The sequence below is a fragment of the Eleutherodactylus coqui genome, chromosome 3 (genome assembly GCF_035609145.1).
Source record: "Eleutherodactylus coqui strain aEleCoq1 chromosome 3, aEleCoq1.hap1, whole genome shotgun sequence".
Lineage (NCBI taxonomy): Eukaryota > Metazoa > Chordata > Amphibia > Anura > Eleutherodactylidae > Eleutherodactylus > Eleutherodactylus coqui.
This window is the reverse complement of record NC_089839.1, coordinates 165,618,942-165,638,528: the sequence shown is the minus strand read 5'-3', so window position 1 is coordinate 165,638,528 and position 19,587 is coordinate 165,618,942. Positions and strand designations below refer to the sequence as shown.

General features: G+C 47.2%; 1 protein-coding gene across 1 annotated transcript in view; it reads left to right on the top strand.

The window, feature by feature from the left end:
- Positions 1–19,587, top strand: part of SLC6A11 (solute carrier family 6 member 11) — a 278,393-nt gene that overhangs the window by 56,998 nt on the left and 201,808 nt on the right. The gene's annotated exons all lie outside the window — the stretch shown is intronic.

Genomic DNA, 19,587 nt, shown 5'->3' with positions numbered 1-19,587 from the left:
CATGGCAGCCTTCCAGGTAAATGGTCATCCATGTAATATATCATTTGTTTGAGTCAGCCAGAACATGAGCCACGTATAATCTGCCCTTACATATTAGATTAATGTTGACCAAACCTGCCAATTTTCGAGTGGCCATCTAACCATCTAATGTATTATGCGAGCCTCCCAACTCTCCCTTAACAGCAGATCTTGGGGGAAGGAAGGATGGGGCAGTTGGATTTCAACAAGCCCGATTCTTTTGTGCTAAGGGAAGATAAATTTCTGCCAGAACTGTCTGGCTGTAGCTTACATCCCTTGCCCATTCAGAACATATGCAGCCAAGCCAAGTGTGCAAGTATGTATATGGTGGGTGTTTGGCCAACAGCTGTTCTAATGTGTATGACTAGCTTTGATCTCAGAGATCGATGAATTAGTTTTAAGCCTATTTCACATGGCAGTATTCTGTTCAGCATGTTTTTTTCCATTTGTAAGCCAAAACCAAGAATGGAACCCTCATAGAAAAGGTATAATGGAAGTATTTGCACCTCTTCTATATTTTGGACCTGCTCCTGGATTTGGCTTATAAATAGTGCTTTAAAATACTATTGTATAAGAGTGGCCTTAAGCTAAATAATTACGGATATACAACCTACAAAAAGAGTACAGAGCAATCGATAATTAAAAATGTGACATTTTATTGACTTTATTATTTCCAATATTAAAAAAAAATGAGTACGGCAACAAAATATAGGAAACCAACACCATCTCTCAAATCAGTGTATAAAGCACAAAAGATAATAAGCCATTATTGACCCTCTATAACATATTTCATTAGGTATTAATCAAGATAAGGTAATGAAGTGCACAAATGCTATGTAACTAATGTAAGGTCCCACTGCAAATATGCTATACTTACCCATATACAGATAACCAGCAAGGAGATAGCATGCCCCCTGACATATTTCAGCTATTCCTTGTAAGATAAAAGCTTTGCCAAAATTCTCTAAGACAATACCTCTAGAACACCACCTATTGGAAAGCAACATTCCTTCAATTCAATGTCAGACTTTTTAAACTAGTCTCGTAATAATGACTAGAAATTGTGAATCAAAGCCAGAACCTTCTCCATAAGGAGAAGATAACAATGGACAGCCAGCTGTTTTGGGTTGATTGCCCTTCATCAGCGTACAGCAAGTTTCTGACTTGACTAGTGGGAGGTCTATAGATGTAACATAGTAACATAGTAACATAGTATGTAAGGCCGAATGAAGACATTGTCCATCTAGTCCAGCCTGTCTATCCTACTGTGTTGATCCAGAGGAAGGCAAAAAACCCCAAGGCCAGAAGCCAATTAGCCCTTTTGGGGGAAAAATTCCTTCCCGACTCCCTAATGGCAATCAGACTGTTCCCTGGATCAACCCCTAATAGTTCATACCTGCCTATATACCAGGATTGACACTTAACCTAATATTTATATCCTGTAATATCCTTCTCCAGAAAGACATCAAGTCCCCTTTTAAACTCCTCTATGGATTTTGCCATCACCACTTCCTCGGTTAGAGAGTTCCACAGTCTAACTGCTCTTACAGTAAAGAACCCCTTTCTGTGTTGGTGATGAAACCTACTTTCCTCTAATCGTAGCGGATGTCCTCTTGTTACCGTCGTGGTCCTGGGTGTAAACAGATCGCGGGAGAGATCCATGTGTTGTCCCCTCATGTACTTATACATGGTTATTTGGTCGCCTCTTAACCTTCTTTTTTCTAGAGTAAATAGTCCCAATTTGGATAGCCTCTCTGGGTATTCCAGTCCCGTCATTCCATGTATTAGTTTAGTTGCCCTTCTTTGAACCCCCTCAAGCACTGTGACATCTTTCCTGAGCACCGGTGTCCAGAATTGTACGCAGTATTCCATGTGAGGTCTAACAAGTGCCTTATATAATGGAAGGATAATGTTCTCGTCCTTTGCCCCTATACCTCTTTTGATGCACCCCAAGACTTTATTTGCCTTTGCAGCAGCTGACTGGCACTGGTTACTCCAGTTTAGTCTATTATCCACTAATACCCCCAGATCCTTTTCCATATCACTTTTCCCTAGTGGTACCCCATTAAGTGAATATTTGTGACATCCGTTCCTCCTGCCCATGTGCATAGTCTTACATTTTTCAACATTGAACTTCATTTGCCATTTTTCTGCCCAAGCCCCCATCTTATCCAGGTCCGTTTGTAGCCGTACATTGTCCTCCGTTGCATTAATTATATTGTATAATTTTGTGTCATCTGCAAATATTGATATTTTGCTGTGCAGCCCCTCTATCAGGTCATTGATAAATATGTTGAACAGAGTGGGGCCTAATACTGAACCCTGTGGCACCCCGCTAGCGACTGTGGTCCAATCAGAGTACGAACCCTTTATTACCACCCTCTGCTTTCTATCGTTGAGCCAATTTTTTACCCACTTACACACGTTTTTGCCCAGTCCGAGCTGCCTCATTTTGTATATTAGCCTATTATGTGGCATGGTGTCAAAGGCTTTAGAGAAGTCCAGATATACAAGATCAATAGATTCTCCCTGGTCCAGCTTAGAGCTTACTTCATCGTAGAAACTGATCAGATTTGTCTGACATGAGCGACCCTTCATGAATCCATGATGGTGAGGAGTTATTCCCTTAATCTCCTTGAGGTACTCATCGATGGCGTCTCTCAGAATCCCCTCGAAAATATTTCCCGTTACTGAAGTGAGACTTACTGGCCTGTAGTTACCAGGCTCACTTTTGCTCCCTTTTTTGTAAATTGGAACCACGTTGGCAATGCGCCAGTCCAATGGTACTACTTTCTAGTGTCTAGAAATATTAGGTATAGCGGCCTAGCTATCTCGTCATGTAGGTCAAGAAAGGTATTGTTTCTCCTTAGGAAGAGGAGCTAGAAGGCGTGAGGAGACTTATAAGGCCATCCATGATCCTCTGGGAAATATGCAAATAGGAGCTTGGAACAATGCCTCTACCACGCCACCTATTGGAAGACAGCATTCCTTCAAGTCATTGTCAGACTTTTTAAACGAGCCTTGTAACAATGACTGGGAATTGTGAGCAAAGTCAGAATCTTCTCCATAAGGAAAAAATAACCATGCACAAAAAGCTGTTTTGGGTTTTCCATCTTTTCATTTGCCTATGTCCCACAAAAGCATGGATGGCTGTATAAGGCTCCTCATACCTTCTGGGTGCTCTCTCTAAGGGCGAGGTCAGATGAGCATTTTTTTGCACGCGCCTGTGACAGCTGTGGCAAAGGGCCGCAATGAATTCAATGAATGGCTGAGCACTGCCTCTGATTGGCTGAGTGCTGTGACCAATCACAGGCAGCGCTCAGCCAATCAGACACAGCCCTGTCAGGAGGGGGGATTTTTAAATCCTCAGCAGGAGTGTAATTATTAATATATGCAATATTCAATAAAACTTAATAAAATATTTTAAGAAGGCCAAAAATGGGCTATTACTAGAACTGAGCGAGCATGCTCAGATAAAGCAGTTACTTGAGCGAGCATCGCTCTTCTCGAGTAACTGCTTACTGGTCCAAGCAGGCTCGGGGGGGCGGCGGTGGGGGGGGGGGGGGTAGTGGGGGGGGGGGTAAGACAGATCTCTCTCACTCTCCCCCCACCGCTACCCCCCTGCTGGCCCCGCTCACCCCGCCCCCCTGAGCCTGCTCGGACCAGTAACTGCTTTATCCGAGCGTGCTCGCTCACCTCTAGCTCTAACTTTTTGTATTTTACGTTGATTTAAGAAATAATGTTCTATATCTTGCAGGGGTACTTTATGAATTCAATAAAGACATCACCTTTTTAATTTTCATTTTTGTGTTCTTTTGTATGTTGTATCCAAGTTGTTTTGGTGCAGCTTTGTATTGCTTTTGATATACATACTGTATATTGGGTTATGTGTTTGTCTGTGTATCTGTTGGCTGCACTGTTTTGGGGATAAATAAATACTGTAATTGTTCAATTTGCATGTAGTCCATACGAAACGAAGGATTCAATTGCCCTAGTTGTATACATGATAATTAGAGATGAGCGAATGTACTCGTCCGAGCTTGATACTCGTTCGAGTATTAGCGTGTTCGAGATGCTCGTTACTCGAGACGAGTACCACGCGATGTTCGAGTTACTTTCACTTTCATCTCTGAGACGTTAGTGCGCTTTTCTGGCCAATAGAAAGACAGGGAAGGCATTACAACTTCCCCCTGCGACGTTCAAGCCCTATACCACCCCCCTGCAGTGAGTGGCTGGCGAGATCAGGTGTCACCCGAGTATATAAATCGGCCCCTCCCGCGGCTCGCCACAGATGCATTCTGACAGAGATCAGGGAAAGTGCTGCTGGTGCCGGAGCTGCTATAGGGAGAGCATTAGGAGTTATTTTAGGCTTCAAGAACCCCAACGGTCCTTTTTAGGGCCACATCTGACCATGTGCAGTACTGTGGAGGCTGCTTTTAGCAGTGTTGCACAATTTTTTTTTTTGTATATCGGCCGTGCAGAGCATTGCGTCCGCAGTCTGCAGTCATTGTACAGAGTATATGGCCAGTACTGGTGAGGCAGGGAAAGAGATATTTAGGCTATATAGGCAGTGGGCTTTTTCCAAAAAATTGGGGAAAAATACTATATTTGGGCTGCCTGTGACCGTCTTCAGTTTACTGCGTGTCTGCTGGGGGTAGTAGTCCTAATTAATACGCAGCTAAGCGTTACAGCAGGCTTGCGCAAAATTGTTTCCTGGATCTGCTGTCTCTGTTACATCAGCGCCGTCATCCCGCCAGAGGGAAACAGTATACATAATATTATACGCTGCCTACAGTATCTATCTGCTGGGGGTAGTAGTCCTAATTAATACGCAGCTAAGCGTTACAGCAGGCTTGCGCAAAATTGTTTCCTGGATCTGCCGTCCCTGTTACATCAGCGCTGTCATCCCACCACAGGGAAAGAGTATACATAATATTATACGCTGCCTACAGTATCTATCTGCTGGGGGTAGTAGTCCTAATTAATACGTAGCTAAGCGTTACAGCAGGCTTGCGCAAAATTGTTTCCTGGATCTGCTGTCTCTGTTACATGATCGCCGTCATCCCGCCAGAGGGAAAGAGTATACATAATATTATACGCTGCCTACAGTATCTATCTGCTGGGGGTAGTAGTCCTAATTAATACGCAGCTAAGCGTTACAGCAGGCTTGCGCAAAATTGTTTCCTGGATCTGCTGTCTCTGTTACATCAGCGCTGTCATCCCGCCAAAGGAAAAGAGAATACATAATATTATACGCTGCCTACAGTATCTATCTGCTGGGGGTAGTAGTCCTAATTAATACGTAGCTAAGCGTTACAGAGGGGAACACTCTCTAAGGCCTTTGACAGCTTTCTGCCCCCCAGCAAGACTGTGTCACCACTCCCCAGTCAAGGCTGAGTCGGCGGGAGCACTGTAAAAGGATGGTGAGGGAGTACGTAGCCGATCGCACGACCGTCCTCCGTGATGCCTCTGCCCCCTATAACTACTGGGTGTCGAAGCTGGACACGTGGCCTGAACTCGCGCTGTATGCCCTGGAGGTGCTTGCTTGTCCTGCGGCTAGCGTCTTGTCAGAGAGGGTGTTTAGTGTGGCTGGGGGAATCATCACGGATAAGTGTACCCGCCTGTCAACCGACAGTGCCGACAGGCTTACACTCATCAAGATGAACAAAACCTGGATTTCCCCAGACTTCTCTTCTCCACCAGCGGACAGCAGCGATACCTAAACAATACGTAAGCTGCACCCGCGGATGGAAGCATTGTTCTCTATCACCATCAAAAACGGGGACCTTTTAGCTTCATCAATCTGTGTATTATATTCATCCTCCTCCTCCTGCTCCTCCTGAAACCTGACGTAATCACGCCGAATGGGCAATTTTTCTTAGGCCCACAAGGCTCAGTCATATAATTTTTGTAAACAATTTTTATACGTTTCAATGCTCATTAAAGCGTTGAAACTTGCACCTGAACCAATTTTTATTTTAACTGGGCTGCCTCCAGGCCTAGTTACAAATTAAGCTACATTAACCAAAGCGATTAATGGGTTCCACCTGCCCTCTTGGTTGGGCATGGGCAATTTTTCTGAGCTACATTAGTACTGTTGGTACACCAATTTTTGGGGGCCCTCGCCTACAGTGTAATCCAATTAATTTTTTGCCCACCTGCATTAAAGCTGACGTTACATCAGCTGTGCTGGGCACTGCAATGGGATATATTTATGTACCGCCGGTGGGTTCCAGGGAGCCACCCATGCTGTGGGTCCACAGGGAGTTGTAACTGCATGTGTCCACTTCTAAAGAACCCCAATCTGACTGGGGCATGCAGTGTGGGCCGAAGCCCACCTGCATTAAACATGACATTACCTCAGCTGTGATGGGCAATGCAATGGGATATATTTATGTACCGCCGGTGGGTTCCAGGGTGCCACCCATGCTGTGGGTCCACACGGAGTTGTAACTGCATGTGTCCACTTCTAAAGAACCCCAGTCTGACTGGGGCATGCAGTGTGGGCTGAAGCCCACCTGCATTAAACATGACATTACCTCAGCTGTGATGGGCAATGCAATGGGATATATTTATGTACCGTTGGTGGCTTCCTGGCACCCACCCATGCTGTGGGTCCACAGGGAGTTGTAACTGCATGTGTCCACTTCTAAAGAACCCCAGTCTGACTGGGGCATGCAGTGTGGGCCAAAGCCCACCTGCATTTAATCGGACGTTACCTCAGCTGTGATGGGCACTGCAATGGGATACATTTTGCACACGGAATTCCCATTGCGGAGTTGTACCTGCCTGTGACTATTTAAAAAAAAACGCGTTCTGACTGGGGCATGCAGACACCTTGACAGAATGAATAGTGTGTGGCACATAGGTTCCCCATTGCTATGCCCAGGTGTGCAGCTCCTGATGGCGGTGGCACAGGATTATATTTCTCATTGCTTCTGTACAGCATTGTGGGCTATCGCCCCGCCCCTTTTAAAGAGGGTCGCTGCCTGGCCGTGCCAACCCTCTGCAGTGTGTGCCTGCGGTTCCTCCTCATGGCAGACGCACTTATAAATAGACATGAGGGTAGTGTGGCATGAGTGCAGCTGAAGGCTGCGCAGGGACACTTTGGTGTGCGCTGTGGACACTGCGTCGTGCGCGCGCGCGGGGGGGGGGGGGTTGGGCAGCATGTAACCCAGGAGAAGTGGCAGCGGAGTGTCATGCAGGCAGTGATTGTGCTTTGTTGGAGGTAGTGTGGTGCTTAGCTAAGGTATGCATTGCTAATGAGGGCTTTTCAGAAGTAAAAGTTGTTGGGAGGGGCCACTCTTGCCGCTATTGTGGCTTAATAGTGGGACCTGGGAACTTGAGATGCAGCCCAACATGTAGCCCCTCGCCTGCCCTATCCGTTGCTGTGTTGTTCCCATCACTTTCTTGAATTGCCCAGATTTTCCCAAATGGAAACCTTGACTTCAATGGGGTTTGTTACTCGAAACGAACCCTCGAGCATCGCGAAAATTTCGTCCCGAGTAACGAGCACCCGAGCATTTTGGTGCTCGCTCATCTCTAATGATAATATAACATTTATGGATTGGTGATTTTTACTTCAGAACTTTATTTATTGATTTAAGTTTTTAAGTCCTAGGAAAACAATGTTAATATCTCAGGCTTTGAGTTTGGGCAGAGCTCTTAGTAAAAGAATGTTAGACTTTTTGGAGGGACTGCAAATTTTATTATTTGTATTATTACTTAACAAAGGTTAAACTTTTAAGGATAAGTAATATCTATACATTCTTTTTGTTGAGTATGTATCACAATGACTTGGCTTTGAAAGTCACCTTCATTGTTTTAATTTAGTGTTCGGCTAAATTTAATTACGGGAAATTCTTCTAATGTTTATGGACACATATGTGACATATGTTTGCCCAATATACATTGGTACACCTATACATCAATTATACTGAAAAGCATAGTGGACTATGCTCTCAATATGATATTCAAAAACATATACCATGCATTATCAGATATATTCAGCTGTTGAATACTTGAGAATACATTCTGTGAAATGCTTTAAATTTCATGGCAGACTGTGACATGAACCTGGCCTTATTAAAAGATTGCTCATTTGTAGGATATCAGTCTGCTATGAAAGCCTATGGTTTTCTAAGTAGAGTATTTACTGAGTGCCTGAATTCTTCTTTGCAGTTACAATGGAACATACTGTACAGTGTTTTTACTATCACAGATAGCTGACTTGATTCATATATATTAAAGCCAGATATGAAAGAGGGTACCACTCTGAACTTTTTTAAGGAGGTTTTCCAGGTAATTTCTATAATGACCTATTCTCAAGATAGGTCATCAGTAGTTGATTAGGTGGGGTCTGCAGCTCAGGACTCCAACTCATTAGTTGTTTGGGCACCCATTGTCAGCGCAAAAATACACAGGTTATTGAGCAAAAACAGTTCACTCCATCCCCTATGCAGTGAGCTAGTGATTGCAGGCACAGCTCTTATTGATTTTAATAGGACTACAGTCTGCAATTACCATCACTGGCCACTACACAGGGTTGCAGAGATCTGCTTCCACTCTATACTCTATGTATTTTTCTGGTGACAGTGGGTACCTGAACAGCTGATCAGTTGGTGTCCCAAGTGGCAGATCCAAGCCGATCAACTACTTATGACATATCCTGAGGTTAGGTCATCAAAAAAAATTACGCAGAAGACCACTTTAACACATTGGTGAGTCCAGTGAAAAAGTTAAATGAGTGGATCCTTCCAACTTGTGCAAATGAAAAAGAGGCACAACCATCTATCATTCCCTAAAAATGCCCATCCCTTCTCCCAGAATGCTTACCACAGATGCCCCCATTTCAGCGCCAAATATTTCCCCAGTGTACCTGTAGAAGACAGGGGCATATTTACAGCTCATAATGCCCTAGGCACTAAGCCTGAGTATGCCCTATTAAGGGGCACATTTACACTAGACAATTGTCATCAGAATTTAATGTTCTTAACGATAATTGTTTGGTATTAACAAAGGAGCGGATCATAGAATCAAACAATTGGAAGGGACCTCCAGGGTCATCTGATCCAACCCCCTGCTCAATGCAGGGTTTACTAAATCATCTCAGACAGATGTCTGTCCAGCCTCTGTTTGAAGACTTCCATTAAAGGAGAACTCACCACCTCCTGTGGCAGCCTCCTCTTAGACTTCTTTTTTGCAAGTTAAACATTCCCAGATTAGAGATGAGCGAACGTGTTCGTCCGAGCTTGATATTCGTGCGAATATTAGGGTGTTCGGGATGTTCGTTATTCGTAACGAACACCATGCGGTGTTCTGGTTACTTTCACTTCCTTCCCTGAGACGTTAGCGCGCTTTTCTGGCCAATTGAAAGACAGGGAAGGCATTACAACTTCCCCCTGTGACGTTCAAGCCCTATACCACCCCCCTGCTGTGAGTGGCTGGGAAGATCAGGTGTCACCCGAACATAAAAGTCGGCCCCTCCCGCGGTTCGCCTCAGATGCCGTGTGAGTTAGATGAGGGACAGTGCTGTTTGTACCGGAGCTGCTGTAGGGAAAGAATTGGTAGTTAGTGTAGGCTTCAAGACCCCCCAAAGGTCCTTATTAGGGCCACTGATAGCTGTGTGTTGGCTGCTGTTAGCAGTGGCAATTTTTTTTTCTCTCAAAATCGGCTCTGCAGAGCGTTGCACCCGGCATTAGGGACAGAAGTGCTGCATAGGCAGGGAGAGTGTTAGGAGTGAGTGTAGCCTTCAAGAACCTCAACGGTCCTTTCTAGGGCCATATTTAACCGTGTGCAGTACTGTGCTGGCTGCTGTTAGCTGTGCTGCATTTTTTTTTTCTTCTCAAAATCGCCTCTGCAGAGCATTGCACCCTCCATTGATACTGCAGGGAAAGAATTGTGTAGGCAGGGCCACAACACAGTTATTATTCATTGAATATACGCAGTGCGGCCTTTTGGTGGAAAAAAACTGAAAATAATTGTATTTGTCCTGCCTCTGTCCGTCCTAAGGGCGGTGGACACGTGTCGGCTGCGTGTGCAACGTTTAAAAATCAGACGCACCCAGCTACGTTTTACTCCTGGCTTCGCCATTTGCTTTCCTTAATTGGGAAAAAAAATACCTGCTCTGCCAGAGTTAATAACTCTGCTACCCTCACGTTCTGTGCCACATTAGCAGGGCCACAGCACAGTTATTAAACTTCTCATGTTCATTGAATATACGCAGTGCTGCCTTTTGGTGGAAAAAAACTGAAAATAATTGTATTTGTCCTGCCTCTGTCCGTCCTAAGGGCGGTGGACATGTGTCGGCTGCATGTGCAACGTTTAAAAATCAGACGCACCCAGCTACGTTTTACTCCTGGCTTCGCCATTTGCTTTCCTTAATTGGGAAAAAAAATACCTGCTCTGCCAGAGTTAATAACTCTGCTACCCTCACGTTCTGTGCCACATTAGCAGGGCCACAGCACAGTTATTAAACTTCTCATGTTCATTGAATATACGCAGTGCTGCCTTTTGATGGAAAAAAACTGAAAATAATTGTATTTGTCCTGCCTCTGTCCGTCCTAAGGGCGGTGGACACGTGTCGGCTGCGTGTGCAACGTTTAAAAATCAGACGCACCCAGCTACGTTTTACTCCTGGCTTCGCCATTTGCTTTCCTTAATTGGGAAAAAAAATACCTGCTCTGCCACAGTTAATAACTCTGCTACCCTCACGTTCTGTGCCACATTAGCAGGGCCACAGCACAGTTATTAAACTTCTCATGTTCATTGAATATACGCAGTGCTGCCTTTTGGTGGAAAAAAACTGAAAATAATTCTATTTGTCCTGCCTCTGTCCGTCCTAAGGGCGGTGGACACGTGTCGGCTGCATGTGCAACGTTTAAAAATCAGACGCACCCAGCTACGTTTTACTCCGGGCTTCGCCATTTGCTTTCCTTAATTGGGAAAAAAAAAACCTGCTCTGCCAGAGTTAATAACTCTGCTACCCTCACGTTCTGTGCCACATTAGCAGGGCCACAGCACAGTTATTAAACTTCTCATGTTCATTGAATATACGCAGTGCTGCCTATTGGTGGAAAAAAACTGAAAATAATTGTATTTGTCCTGCCTCTGTCCGTCCTAAGGGCGGTGGACACGTGTCGGCTGCGTGTGCAACGTTTAAAAATCAGACGCACCCAGCTACGTTTTACTCCTGGCTTCGCCATTTGCTTTCCTTAATTGGGAAAAAAAATACCTGCTCTGCCAGAGTTAATAACTCTGCTACCCTCACGTTCTGTGACACATTAGCAGGGCCACAGCACAGTTATTACACTTCTCATGTTCATTGAATATACGCAGTGCTGCCTTTTGGTGGAAAAAAACTGAAAATAATTGTATTTGTCCTGCCTCTGTCCGTCCTAAGGGCGGTGGACACGTGTCGGCTGCGTGTGCAACGTTTAAAAATCAGACGCACCCAGCTACGTTTTACTCCTGGCTTCGCCATTTGCTTTCCTTAATTGGGAAAAAAATACCTGCTCTGCCAGAGTTAATAACTCTGCTACCCTCACGTTCTGTGCCACATTAGCAGGGCCACAGCACAGTTATTAAACTTAGATTATTCATTCACTAGAGGCAGTGGGGCCTTTCGTTTTCAAAAAAGGGAAAAAATTATATTTGGCTGCAGTCTTGCGCCAATTTATTTCCTGCCTGTGAAATCAAATCACTGGTAATACAGCATGCTGAGGGGTAGGGGTAGGCCTAGAGGACGTGGACGCGGCCGAGGACGCGGAGGGCAAAGTCAGGGTGTGGGCACAGGCCGAGCTCCTGATCCAGGTGTGTCGCAGCCGACTGCTGCGCGATTAGGAGAGAGGCACGTTTCTGGCGTCCCCACATTCATCGCCCAATTAATGGGTCCACGCGGGAGACGGTTATTAGAAAATGAGCAGTGTGAGCAGGTCCTGTCCTGGATGGCAGAAAGTGCTTCGAGCAACCTATCGTCAACACGCAGTTCTGCGCCGTCCACTGCTGCAAATCCGAATCCTCTGTCTGCTGCTCCTCCTTCCTCCCAGCCTCCTCACTCCACTACAATGACACCTGCTCAGGAGCGGGAACACTCCCAGGAACTGTTCTCGGGCCCCTGCTTAGATTGGGCAGCAGCGGTTCCTCTCCCACCAGAGGAGTTTATCGTCACTGATGCCCAACCATTCGAAAGTTCCCGGGGTCCGGGGGAAGAGGCTGGGGACTTACGCCAACTGTCTCAACAACTTTCTGTGGGTGAGGAGGACGATGACGATCAGACACAGTTGTCTTGCAGTGAGGTAGTAGTAAGGGCAGTAAGTCCGAGGGAGCAGCGCACAGAGGATTCGGAGGAAGAGCAGCAGGACAATGAGGTGACTGACCCCACCTGGTGTGCAACGCTTACTCAGGAGGACAGGTCTTCAGAGGGGGAGTCAAGGGCATCAGCAGGGCAGGTTGCAAGAGGCAGTGCGGTGGCCAGGGGTAGAGGCAGGGCCAGACCGAATAATCCACCAACTGTTTCCCAAAGCGCCCTCTCGCGCCATGCCACCCTGCAGAGGCCGAGGTGCTCTAAGGTCTGGCAGTTTTTCACAGAGACGCCTGACGACCGACGAACAGTGGTGTGCAACCTTTGTCGCGCAAAGCTCAGCCGGGGAGCCAACACCAACAGCCTCACCACCACCACCATGCGCAGACATATGATGGCCAAGCACCCCACAAGGTGGGACGAAGGCCGTTCAGCGCCTCCGGTTTGCACCCCTGCCTCTCCCCCTGTGCCCCAACCTGCCACTGAGATGCAACCCCCCTCTCAGGACACAGGCACTACCGCCTCATGGCTTGCACCCACACCGTCATCTCCGCTGTCCTCGGCCCCATCCAGCAGTGTAGTTCAGCGCACCGTCCAGCCGTTGCTTGCGCAACTGTTGGAGCGCAAGCGCAAGTACGCCGCCACGCACCCGCACGCTCAAACGTTAACCGTCCGCATAGCAAAATTCATCAGCCTTGAGATGCTGCCGTATAGGGTTGTGGAAACGGAGTCCTTCAAAAGTATCATGGAGGCGGCGGCCCCGCGCTACTCAGTTCCCAGTCGCCACTACTTTTCCCGATGTGCCGTCCCAGCCCTGCACGACCACGTCTCCCGCAACATTGTACGCGCCCTCACCAACGCGGTTACTGCCACGGTCCACTTAACAACGGACACGTGGACAAGCACAGGCGGGCAGGGCCACTACATCTCCCTGACGGCACATTGGGTGACTTTAGTGGAGGCTGGGACAGAGTCAGAGCCTGGGACCGCTCACGTCCTACCCACCCCCAGAATTGCGGGCCCCAGCTCGGTGGTGGTATCTGCGGAGGTGTATGCTTCCTCCACTAAAGCACCCTCCTCCTCCTTCTCCTCCTCTGTCTCGCAATCAAGATGTGTTAGCAGCAGCATGTCGCCAGCAGTCGGTGTCGCGCGGTGTGGCAGCACAGCGGTGGGCAAGCGTCAGCAGGCCGTGCTGAAACTACTCAGCTTAGGCGATAAGAGGCACACGGCCCACGAACTGCTGCAGGGTCTGACACAGCAGACCGACCGCTGGCTTGCGCCGCTGAGCCTCCAACCGGGCATGGTCGTGTGTGACAACGGCCGTAACCTGGTGGCGGCTCTGCAGCTCGGCAGCCTCACGCACGTGCCATGCCTGGCCCACGTCTTTAATTTGGTGGTTCAGCGCTTTCTGAAAAGCTACCCACGCTTGTCAGACCTGCTCGTAAAGGCGCGGCGGCTCTGCGCACATTTCCGCAAGTCCCACACGGACGCTGCCACCCTGCGCAGCCTGCAACATCACTTTAAGCTGCCAGTGCACCGACTGCTGTGCGACGTGCCCACACGGTGGAACTCTACGCTCCACATGTTGGCCAGGCTCTATGAACAGCGTAGAGCTATAGTCGAATACCAACTCCAACATGGGCAGCGCAGTGGGAGTCAGCCTCCTCAATTCCTTTCAGAAGAGTGGGCCTGGTTGGCAGACATCTGCCATGTCCTTGGTAATTTTGAGGAGTCTACCCAGGTGGTGAGCGGCGATGCTACAATCATTAGCGTCACCATTCCTCTGCTATGCATCTTGAGAAATTCCCTGCAAACCATAAAGGCAGCTGCTTTGCGCTCGGAAACGGGGGCGGGGGAAGACAGTATACCGCTGGATAGTCAGGGCACCCTCCTGTCTATTTCTCAGCGCGTACAGGAGGAGGAGGAGGAGCATGAGGAGGATGAGGAGGAGGGGGAAGAGACAGCTTGGCCCGCTGCTGACGGTACACCGGCTGATTGCCTGTCATCCTTTCAGCGTGTATGGCCTGAGGAGGAGGAGGAGGAGGAGGAGGAGGAGGATCCTGAAAGTGATCTTCCTAGTGAAGACAGCCATGTGTTGCGTACAGGTACCCTGGCACACATGGCTGACTTCATGTTAGGATGCCTTTCTCGTGACCCTCGCGTTGCACGCATTCTGGCCACGACGGATTACTGGGTGTACACACTGCTCGACCCACGGTATAAGGAGAACCTGCCCACTCTGATTCCCGAAGAGGAAAGGGGTTCGAGAGTGTTGCTATACCACAGGACCCTTGCGGACAAGCTGATGGTAAAATTCCCAGCCGACAGCGCTAGTGGCAGAAGGCGCAGTACCAAGGGCAAGGTAGCAGGGGAGGTGCGTAGATCGAGCAGCATGTACATCCCAGGCAGTGCAACAGTCTTTAAGGGCCTGGACAGCTTTATGGCTCCCCACCAAGACTGTGTCACCGCTCCCCAGTCAAGGCTGAGTCGGCGGGAGCACTGTAAAAGGATGGTGAGGGAGTACGTAGCCGATCGCACGACCATCCTCCGTGACGCCTCTGCCACCTACAACTACTGGGTGTCGAAGCTGGACACGTGGCCTGAACTAGCGCTGTATGCCCTGGAGGTGCTTGCTTGTCCTGTGGCTAGCGTCTTGTCGGAGAGGGTGTTTAGTGCGGCTGGGGGAATCATCACAGATAAGCGTAGCCGCTTGTCAACCGACAGTGCCGACAGGCTAACACTCATCAAGATGAACAAAGGCTGGATTTCCCCAGACTTCTGTTCTCCACCAGCGGACAGCAGCGATACGTAAGCAATACGTAGGCTGCACCTGCGGATGGAAGCTACGTTCTCTCTCACCATCCAAAACGGGGACATTTCTGCTTCATCAATCTGTGTCTAATATTCCTCCTCCTCCTCCTGCTCCTCCTCCTGAAACCTCACGTAATCACGCTGAACGGGCAATTTTTCTTAGGGCCACAAGGCTCACTCAAATAATTTTTCTGAACAATTTTTATAAGTTTCAATGCGCTTAAAAGCGTTGGAACTTTAACTTGAACCAATTTTTCGTTGCACTGGGCTGCCTCCAGGCCTAGTTACCACTTAAGCCACATTAACCAAAGCGATTCACCTGCCATCTTGGTTGGGCATGGCCAATTTTTACTGAGGTACATTAGTACTGTTGGTACACCAAATTTTTGGGGCCCTCACCTACAGTGTAATCATAGCAATTTGTATGTTCTTCGCCTGCACTCATGGTACAGAAAGGTTTGTGGGGTTGGCCTACACTTTAGCTACATAAATGTAACTTGGGCCTTGGCTATACTAAGGCTACTGAAATGGAACTAAGACTGCGCTCCCGCTATACTGCTGCTTCGGAATTGTTACTGGGGCCTGTCTTGAGTGCTACTATTGCTGACATGGAACGAAGACTGCGCTCCCGCTATACTGCTGCTTCGGAATTGTTACTGGGGCCTGTCTTGAGTGCTACTATTGCTGACATGGAACGAAGACTGCGCTCCTCCTATAATGCTGCTAGTGATATGTTAGTGGGGCCTGTCCTAATCCTACGGCTGAAATGTTACGAATTCTGGGCTCTGCCTATACCGCTGCTAATGGTATGTCTCTGGGGTGTGGAAACAGAGGCTTCCCAAAGACATGATGGCGGCGAGGCCATTTCCCACCAACGCGGTTACTGTTAAGGTGCATATAACCACGGACACGTGGAGAGGACACGTAGTGCCTCAAAAACATCCCCCTCCTCCTCCAACAGGGAAAACATTCTTGGCAAATGCCTTTGCATTGGTTCGTCTGGTGGCAGTCCAAGAATTTCACCTTTACCGACACAACAAGAGAGCCCCCACACCATCCCCCCGCCACGGCCCACGTAATCCTGGCCGCATTCCGAAAACCAACAAAATACAACCGTGCTACTAGGTCCACAGTCACCACCACATTACCACCAACGCGGTTACTGTTAAGGTGCATATAACCACGGACACGTGGAGAGGACACGTAGTGCCTCAAAAACATCCCCCTCCTCCTCCAACAGGGAAAACATTCTTGGCAAATGCCTTTGCATTGGTTCGTCTGGTGGCAGTCCAAGAATTTCACCTTTACCGACACAACAAGAGAGCCCCCACACCATCCCCCCGCCACGGCCCACTTAATCCTGGCCGCATTCCGAAAACCAACAAAATACAACCGTGCTACTAGGTCCGCAGTCACCACCACATTACCACCAACGCGGTTACTGTTAAGGTGCATATAACCACGGACACGTGGAGAGGACACGTAGTGCCTCAAAAACATCCCCCTCCTCCTCCAACAGGGAAAACATTCTTGGCAAATGCCTTTGCATTGGTTCGTCTGGTGGCAGTCCAAGAATTTCACCTTTACCGACACAACAAGAGAGCCCCCACACCATCCCCCCGCCACGGCCCACTTAATCCTGGCCGCATTCCGAAAACCAACAAAATACAACCGTGCTACTAGGTCCGCAGTCACCACCACATTACCACCAACGCGGTTACTGTTAAGGTACATATTACCAGTCTGACTGGGGCATGCAGACACCTTGACAGAATGAATAGTGTGTGGCACATAGGTTCCCCATTGCTATGCCCACGTGTGCAGCTCCTGATGGCGGTGGCACAGGATTATATTTCTCATTGCTTCTGTACAGCATTGTGGGCTATCGCCCCGCCCCTTTTAAAGAGGGTCGCTGCCTAGCCATGCCAACCCTCTGCAGTGTGTGCCTGCGGTTCCTCCTCATGGCAGACGCACTTATAAATAGACATGAGTGTGGCGTGGCATGAGGGCAGCTGAAGGCTGCGCAGGGACACTTTGGTGTGCGCTGTGGGGGGGGAGGGGGGGCGGTTGGGCAGCATGTAACCCAGGAGAAGTGGCAGCGGAGTGTCATCCAGGCAGTGATTGTGCTTTGTTGTAGCTAGTGTGGTGCTTAGCAAAGGTATGCCATGCTAATGAGGGCTTTTCAGAAGTAAAAGTTGTTGGGAGGGGGGGGGGCCCACTCTTGCCGGTATTGTGGCTTAATAGTGGGACCTGTGAACTTGAGATGCAGCCCAACATGTAGCCCCTCGCCTGCCCTATCCGTTTCTGTGTCATTCCCATCACTTTCTTGAATTGCCCAGATTTTCACACATGAAAACCTTAGCGAGCATCGGCGAAATACAAAAATGCTCTGGTCGCCCATTGACTTCAATGGGGTTCGTTATTCGAAACGAACCCTCGAACATCGCGGGAAGTTCGTTTCGAATAACGAACACCCGAACATTTTGGTGTTCGCTCATCTCTATCCCAGATCCTTTAACCGTTCCTCATGGGACATAGTTTACTGTCAGCTCACCATCTTGGTAACTCTTCTCTGAACTGGCTGCAGTTTGTTGATGTCTTTTTTAAATTGGGGTGTCCAGAACTGGACTTAGCATTCCAGATGAGGTATGGCTAAGGAAGCGTGGAGGGGAATAATTGCTTCACCTGATCTAATATTTATCCTTCTCTTATAACATCCCAGAATTGCGTTTGCCTTTTTTCTTTGCTGTTGTATCACACTGTTTACTCATTTTCAGTCTATGATCTATTGATATACCCAAGTTTTTTTCACATGTGCTGCTGCTTAGCCCAATTCCTCCCATTCTGTATGTGCTTTGTTAATTTTTCTTGCCCATATGTAGGACTTAGCATTTCTCTCTGTTAAATACCATTTTTTTAATCGCTGCCCACTGTTCGAGCTTGTCTCGAAATTTTTGAATCATTTCTCTCTCTTCTCTACTGTTAGCTATTCCTTCTACCTTTGTGTCATCAGCAAATGTGATCAGTTTTCTCTCAATTCCCTCATCTTAAAATGTTGAACAACACTGGGCCCAGCACAGAGTCTTATGGTACCCCACTTGAGACATTTTGCCAATTAGATGTGCTGCCATTTATGATCACTCTTTGAGTTTTGATTTTCCCATCGACATTTCCATATCAGGGCTTGTTTTTTTGCGTGGTCAGCTGTAGTTTCTGTTGGTACCACTTTTTTAGTTACATATAATGTATTGCATAACTTTTATTAATTTTTTTGGAGGGCATATAAAAAAACACATCACTAACTTTTTTTTCCATTCAGAGAGCTCTGTGAGGACTACTTTTTGTGTGTGCTGAGCTGTAGTTTTTGTGGTACCATTTTGAGATACATATGGCTTTCTTGATCATTTTTTGAGTTTTTTTTAGAAGGCAAAATGAACAAAGAGAACATTTTGGGTCTTTTTTTTAAATAGAGTTTTCCATGTGAGCTAAAAGTGTGTTTGAGTTATTTTACAGGTCATTATGGATGAAACAATACCAAATGTGTGTTTTGTTTTTATTTAAAAAAAATGCAAGAAGTGGGGAAAGTGTGCACAACATATTTTTTATTAAAACTTTTTTTGCATTACCGCTTATAGCGATCTCATGCCATGGCAGACCGCTCCATCTATAAGACATAACTGTAGATTAATTCGCAGAAACCCATTCCCACCCAGGGTGTACGAATGTACCTTGGGGTGGGAAGGACTTAATTGAGTTGTCCAGAATTTGAAAAGCATGGCTGCCTTCCGACAAAAACAGCAGCACTCCTGTCCGTGAGTTGTGTGTGGTTTTACTGCCAAACCCTTATTCACATTACTGGAGCTGACCTGCAATACCTGAAGGACAGAAGCAACCCATGGATAGGTATGGCACTGGTTTGGGAAGAAAGCAACCATATCTTTCTAATTCTGGACAACTCCTTCTTTAGCTTGGCATACCTCGGGATGCGTGGCACAAACTTCAAATTGTATACATACATGAATGGCATCCATCTGTTGCTCATTGAAATGGCTCCCATGTAAAAAAATAAATAAATAAAACAAAAAATTATATATATATATATATATATATGTGTGTGTGTGTGTGTGTTCAACATATACAGTTTGTTTTTGCTGGATGACTGTGGCAGATGCCCCTAAAGCATGCCATTCATCAACGATGAGACATCCAAACTCCCCTGGTAAGAAAAGTATCCCCTTATTACCGGAAGGCAGAAGATTTATCAATTTGGATTCATAACAGCATTCTGTAGTGTTGTTCACCAGCTTATTTGTTGACATTTTTAATGTTTTTTTTAGTCAAAAGCCTAAAGCAACATGTTGCTTTAAGGCTAACTTCACATGTGTGAATGTGATACAGGCCCGGGAATCCCACACCCATATTGCACTTCCCACCATATATAATGCCAAGGGATTTTG